This window comes from Mustela nivalis, assembly GCF_964662115.1.
Source record: "Mustela nivalis genome assembly, contig: HAP1_SCAFFOLD_933, whole genome shotgun sequence".
In the NCBI taxonomy this organism is placed as follows: domain Eukaryota; kingdom Metazoa; phylum Chordata; class Mammalia; order Carnivora; family Mustelidae; genus Mustela; species Mustela nivalis.
Genome location: NW_028135731.1, coordinates 177,441 through 184,148, shown reverse-complemented (window position 1 = coordinate 184,148; position 6,708 = coordinate 177,441). Strand labels below are relative to the sequence as shown.

Here is a 6,708-nt window from a genome sequence, read left to right as displayed (position 1 = left end):
ATGGCAAGTGCTATCTCAGAAGTCCCTCTCACACCTCAGCAACAGAGAGAGAGCCCACCCATAAACATAATCCCTAGAACCAGCATCCTTTAGGAACCCAAACCCCTATGAGTCAATTACTTTGGTATGTGTTAGTGTATTTTTACCTATGTAAAATATAAGAAAAAGAGGAATGACATACCTGTATGATTTGGGGCAGTACAGCAACTCGATTTTGAGTGTTTTGGATTATAGCTAGATACTTTTTTCCAAAAAGAAATTTATAATCCATTTAATAAAAACAATGTGAATTGCCATGTATGGAATTTTTATACTATAAATGTTTTCATTGTCTTGAGTTGTAGTAATGTACATACACTGGCGCTGGTCTCAAATGGGGGATGTCTGGAAGGAAACAGAATACATGATTAGGGGAGTGAGTGTAAGCCATCACCCTAAACAGTTCAATTTCTCACAAACATATACCTCAGCTCTATATTTGATTGGATGAATATCAACTAAAACTTTAAAATTAAAGTACCAGAAATTATTAGGGATGACATTTTTTGGTAGACTTGTTTCTGATTCTGCCTTGTGACCTGACAAAGGTGGGATGGTGACTCCTGTTACTGCTTGCTTATTATAGCTATGGCATACAGCGGTGGAAGTACTAAGTACTAAGCCACTAGAAAATTTGAGAAAGGATAAGCAATTCTAATAGTAAGGATATTTTCACATACATTATAACTAATTTAATATTTTAGGACTGAAACAAATCTAGAAGAATGTACAGACATTCTTCATCATTTCAGGTACTTTAACATCCAATACTACCCTAATCCAATCCATGGGACTTTAGTTTTATAGCCTTTTCCTTGTCGATGAATCTGAAGAATAGAATCAGTATAAACTACTTTATGTCTGAAAAAATTCATCTTTGAATTTTGACTTGACCAGCTCCACAGAATTAATAACAAGTCCCTTTCTTGGTGCAGCCACATTGGGAAACAGTGTGGAAATTCCTCAAAAAAATTAAAATGGAGCTGCCCTATGACCCTGCAACTGCACTCAGTATATACCAAGAAGATACAGATGTAGTGAAAAGAAGGGCCATCTGTACACCAATGTTCATAGCAGCAATGGCCAAAGTCACTCAAGTGTGGAAAGAACCAAGATGCCCTTCAATGGATGAATGGATAAAGATGTGGTCCATATACAATATGGATTATTATGCCTCCATCAGAAAGAATGAATACCCAACTTTTGTATCAACATGAACTGGTCTGGAAGAGATTATGCTGAGTGAAATAAGTCAAGCAGAGTCAATTATCATATGGTTTCTTACTTCTGGAGCATAAGGAATAACACAGACGACATTGGGAGATGGAGGAGAGAAGTGAGTTGAGGGAAATTGGTGGGGGAGACAAACCATGAGAGACTGTGGACTCTGAGAAGCAAACTGAGGGCTTTAGAAGGGAGGCAGGTAGGGGGTTGGGTGAGCCTGGTGATGGGTATTATGGAGGGCACATATTGCATGAAGCACTGGGTGTGGTGCATAAACAATGAATTCTGGAACACTGAAAAGAAATAGAATAATAAAAAAAGTCCCTTTCTCCTTTAAATTTCATAATCAATACAAAAAGTTACATGGTATTGGACTTGAGCTACTACTTGCTGTATGTCCAGCTCTCTTACTTTCTTTTTTTTTTTATTATTTTCAGCATAACAGTATTCATTGTTTTTGTACCACACCCAGTGCTCCATGCAATCCATGCCCTCTATATTACCCACCACCTGGTACCCCGACCTCCCACCTTTTATATACCTGGAGGCACTTGCATGAGGCAGACAAGTTCTCAATAAAGAACTTTAATTCAATATATTAAAGTATACTATGTTTTCCACAGTGAATATAGACTATTTATCAAATCAGAATCAAGTTCTGAAAAAAATACCCATATACAGATAGCTAACAAATACACAGCCCGGTACCTCTAAAGGTTAGTACTTCTACATATTTCAAAAGGCATCAAGTTTTTGCTGCTTTCCCCTGATCCAAGCATGCACATTTGTGTGTATGTAAGTAAACACCCAAAGACAACTGAATTAGTAGTCCACATTCACCACATGGATTAATGCCTGTTTTGATCTCTTTCCCTCCCAAATTGTTTCTGATTATTCACTTTAACTAATTTTGCCTGCTTTCCAATAATAGGGAGAAGAAAATTTGCTTCCCCACCCAGCACCAATCAAAGGGATACTTATGTCCTGTGAGCCTTCATTTTTCATAGGGGAAAACAAACAAACAAACAAACAAAAACCCAAAAAACCCTGAGCAGTGAAACTAGAAATTCCCTCATGTTTCCTTCCTTTCTGGAGCTTACTGCCCTTAGGTTGCACAGTTGCCCAAATATTGGCCCCTCCATAAGAAGCTGTAAGTAGCACGTAGTGGATGAAAGATTCAGGGTATAAGGAAGGGCTACTCTGGGCAGTTGCATGGCCTGGGATGGTCTGCCTCACCACTGGGCAAGGTCTGGGGTCTGAGGTCACCATACCTCAACACCGTTAAGAGAAGACTTCAACGAGAATGTTTATTTCAACATCTTTGCATGAGAAAATAAACACTGCCTTCAATAAACAGTTTCAATTAAAAATTAAAATTTTAAAACTTAATTTTAAATATAATTATACCAAGAAGAATCATGACACATGTTGAATTATTTTAGGAGCCACAGTCTTCCTGAGGTACAAATAAATAGTTTGTACAAATAGGTAAAATCATTTATTAGGAAACTTTAAACCTCTTACAATAAAGTTACCATTAAATATAAGAATAAAGTGACTATTTTGCTTAAAAATAAACAAAGGTCACTTTGAAAGAGAATGGCAGCTTCCCTGTGGACATCCTCTATACCCAGCCCAATCAGTACTTACCAAGTACAAGTTTGTAGATTTTGCTAACATGGTAAATGATGGAAATAAAGGAGGAAGACAATATTTTCAAAACAGTGTAAAAAGAACTTTAAAACAAGTATCTTGATTCTCCTTATTCTTCCACTCTAATTTGTAGCCTTTGGATAATATGTGGGAAAGAACATATATACATTTAAATTTTAACTTAAATGTCTACTGAAATAAAATGCTATCTTATTAAAATTCCTATCTGAAATTTAAAAAAAAGTCATGGTGACAAATAATGTTGACAATCATGTAATGTAATCCTATCTTAAAACTCAAATTATGCTAAGAATGAATATTTCAAAACTAAATGGTTCACTTTGTTAAAAATATTCTTACTGAGTATTAAAAAAATCACCCAATGGTATCATGTTTTTAAACTCATTCTACTCATCATGCCTGTATTTTATCCTACCAGTTCTCTGTAATGACAGCATTCTTTCTTGTCTGCTCTCCTCTCTCATTTCCTTTCACCAGCACCAAAAACACAAAGACTCCAAAGTCCTGAGAGCAGACTGAAGTATCCCTTTGCCTTCTAGAAGCTGTGCATTTTGACCCTACTGGTCCATTCCACCTGCCCAATAGGCAAGATTGCCCAATAGGACAGTGCAGTCAGGAAGGGAGGCAAGGACAGAATCTTGAGGGATAGCAGAGAGAAAGAATCACCTTAAGAAAACTGGCAAGAATTCCTATCTTACATTGAGGTCTTCCATCCATTTTGAGTTTAATATTTTGTTCTAATAACACAACTCTGGGTGGGCTCCGAGATGGCTCCTCAGTGGGGACACATCACCAGGAAGACCACACCATGATTAGAATTTAGAATCTTCGGCACCCCCACCCCAACCCCTACATTCCCCCAGAGAGGGGAGGGGGCTAAAAGCAGAGCACATCTATGTAAGGAAGCCTCCATAAAAATCCTCATAGCAGGGACGCCTGGGTGGCTCAGTTGGTTAAGCAGCTGCCTTCGGCTCAGGTCATGATCCCAGCGTCCTGGGATCGAGTCCCACATCGGGCTCCTTGCTCAGCAGGGAGCCTGCTTCTCCCTCTGCCTCTGCCTGCCATTCTGTCTGCCTGTGCTCGCTCTCTCCCCCTCTCTCTCTTTGATAAATAAATAAAATCTTTTTAAAAAAATCCTCATAGCAGGGGTTTCAGGAAACTTCCAGGTAAGTCAACATATCCAGGTACCAGGAGGGGGATAAAACCAGCTCCACAGGAATAGACTTTCCTGTGCTTGGGACCCTCCCAGACTGTGCCCTTTGTGTCTCTGCATCTGACTGTTCATCTGTATCCTTTATCATATCTTTCATAAATTGCAAATGAAAACAAATGTTTCCCAGAGTTCTGCGAGCCACTCAGTTGAACCGGAGGAGGAGCTGAAGGAACCTCTGATTTGTAGCCAAGTTGTAGAGAAGTTGTGGGTAACCTGGGCTCCTCCTACTTATGACTGGCACCTGAATGTGATGGAACAGTCTCACGGGACTGAGCCCTTAACCTGTGGGATCAGATGCCATATCAAGGCAGACAGTGTCAAAGCTGAGTAAAACTACAGGACACCCAGCTGGTGTTGCAGAGTTGCCTGGTGAGGGAAAAATCCACAGCCTCAGCCACAGTGTTAGAAGTAAAGTGTTCTGTGTGAATATGGTAATATAAAAGCAGATGGGAGAACTGAAATGTTTGCTTGACATACACTGTCACACAAAATATTATGTATGCCAGGTCTTTGCTGATGTGATATAGCACATATTCAAGTTCTAGTGAAATATCATAAAGAGTCAACTCAAAAAAAAACAAACAAACAAGCAAACATACAAAATATGAATGAGCTGGGAGAAAATAAGCAATGTTTCCTCTTTCCTATCAAGAGAAAGACCATTCCTGAATTATCCAAGATTTTGCTTTTACCTGAATAACCATACAGTTCAATAGTACTTGAAGGAAAAAGCATGTTTGGTCCTCAGCGATCCTTTCCCCTGATATGGCCGGCAAGAGTGGAGTGATTCTTGTGGATATATCTTTGCTCCAGAGTGGGGAAAAAAAGGAGTTCTTTCACCAACGTTCAAAGGGTTTTTAAAAAATGGCCTTCATTAAAATACATCTGCCCCTCCTTTGGAACCTGCTCACGCTACACTCCAGGCCAGCGAGCATCAAGGGGTTGGAAATACGGTACAAACTCCCATGAAGCCACCTCTCCCTCTAAACTATTCTTCTCTCTGCCAAATTCTGCTTCGGTCAGCCTAAGGATCAAATACCTGTCTTTGGGCAATAAAGTGATGTGCATTAATCAATCATTGGCCCTAACTGGCAAGTTCCTTAAAAACTCATGGGACACAGATGGTTGCCATGACTTTCCCAGGAAGCAGCTACTGTCTTTCCATGAATGCGGCATGAAAATACAGGGCTGGGTGAGCAGATGAATGTCCACTCGTGAAACAATCATGCTGAGGACAATAAACAGTAGTTTTGGATGGCAGATTTAAATTTCATTCACAGCCAAGGAAACACTCCAGATACATGATGTGTCTCCACTTCCTGTTGTTCCCAACATCTGAGTCCTCCCTTCCATTCCTGTTTCCACCACTTCAGTAAATGTCTCCCATCCTCATTGCATATAAAAAAGGCTCTGATTCTTTCTATTCTAATGTCTGTAAGACATTACTGTGAATAAGAGCAGGGGATAATTCCTCCTCCAAACCCATCTACGAAATAAAGGGTTCTATTCAGGATCCTGAGAAGCTGAGGAATCCCTCAAGAGAACTTCCAGAGTCATTTCAACCTGTAAGGCTGGCTAAAATGTTCCTCACCATCTGCCACACCAGGGCTAGGACTGATGAGTGTCTCCACCATGCAGGTCCCTCTGGATGACATGATCGCTGGGAAACCAGGCACGAGGCAAGCAAAAATCAGCACCTGCTCTTCTGCAAAGTTTGTCTGAAGTGCTTGAAGCCACAGAAGAAACAGATTGACTCCTTCAGATCTTACCTAAAAACAAAATTAAAGGTGACAAAATTAAACACATGTTTATGCAGAGATGCACTGCAATGCAGATTCAGTTCTGAGAAAGAAAAACTAGAAGTTAAAGGTACCGTTAAACTCCTGCACCAAGTTCTTAGTGACAAGAAATCAGGCGTGCTGCAAGAAGCCCAAGGGTGAAGAGTTGGGGTCTGGAGCCACAGTGCCTGGTTCCAATGCAGGCTCTGCTTTTTGCTTTTTGCTTGCTTAGCTGTGGCCAGTGGAGAACCACCAAACTTCTCCCTTTGCATCAGTCTCTACCTCTGAAAAATAAGGATGATAAAAGAATTTACCACAAAGTGTTTGCACAGGGATAAGTGACTTACAACAGTGCCTGTATCATCAACTGTCATTTAATCACAAAAATAATGCAAAGACAATCATCCTCCAAATTTACAGTGTGCTTTGAATAGTGTTTTTTCTATAATATGCTTATGTATCATGGAAAGTTCTTGAAAAATCTCCGAGCTAAATAAGACCTTAAAGACCTGGCTCAGTTATTTGACCTTGAAGCCCATTCATCAGGCATTTCTACACCAGCCCTCTTTTTTTTTTTTTTTTTTTGCCTGTGCAGGTAGCTACCTTGAGGGCTGCCACCAAATCATCACTTCCACAAAGAACCATTCAGAAATTTCTGGAACTCATATCATTGCTGGACTTCTGGCATAAGTCCATTGTTCCTGGTGGATGCTTCCAGTAGTAGGAAATAGAACATGCTCAATGAGGGCAGGGGGTTGTGTTTGACTTGCCCACTGCCAT

The 6,708-nt window shown here is 40.0% G+C and overlaps 1 long non-coding RNA gene across 1 annotated transcript; it reads right to left on the bottom strand.

The window, feature by feature from the left end:
• Positions 1-285: 285 nt before the first annotated feature.
• On the bottom strand, positions 286-6,097 carry LOC309857584. Its single transcript, XR_014307795.1, has 3 exons — positions 6,024-6,097; positions 5,742-5,919; positions 286-384 (listed from the first exon to the last, which is right to left on the bottom strand). It is a non-coding gene; the product is annotated as an uncharacterized lncRNA (long non-coding RNA).
• Between the last annotated feature and the right edge of the window lie 611 nt (positions 6,098-6,708).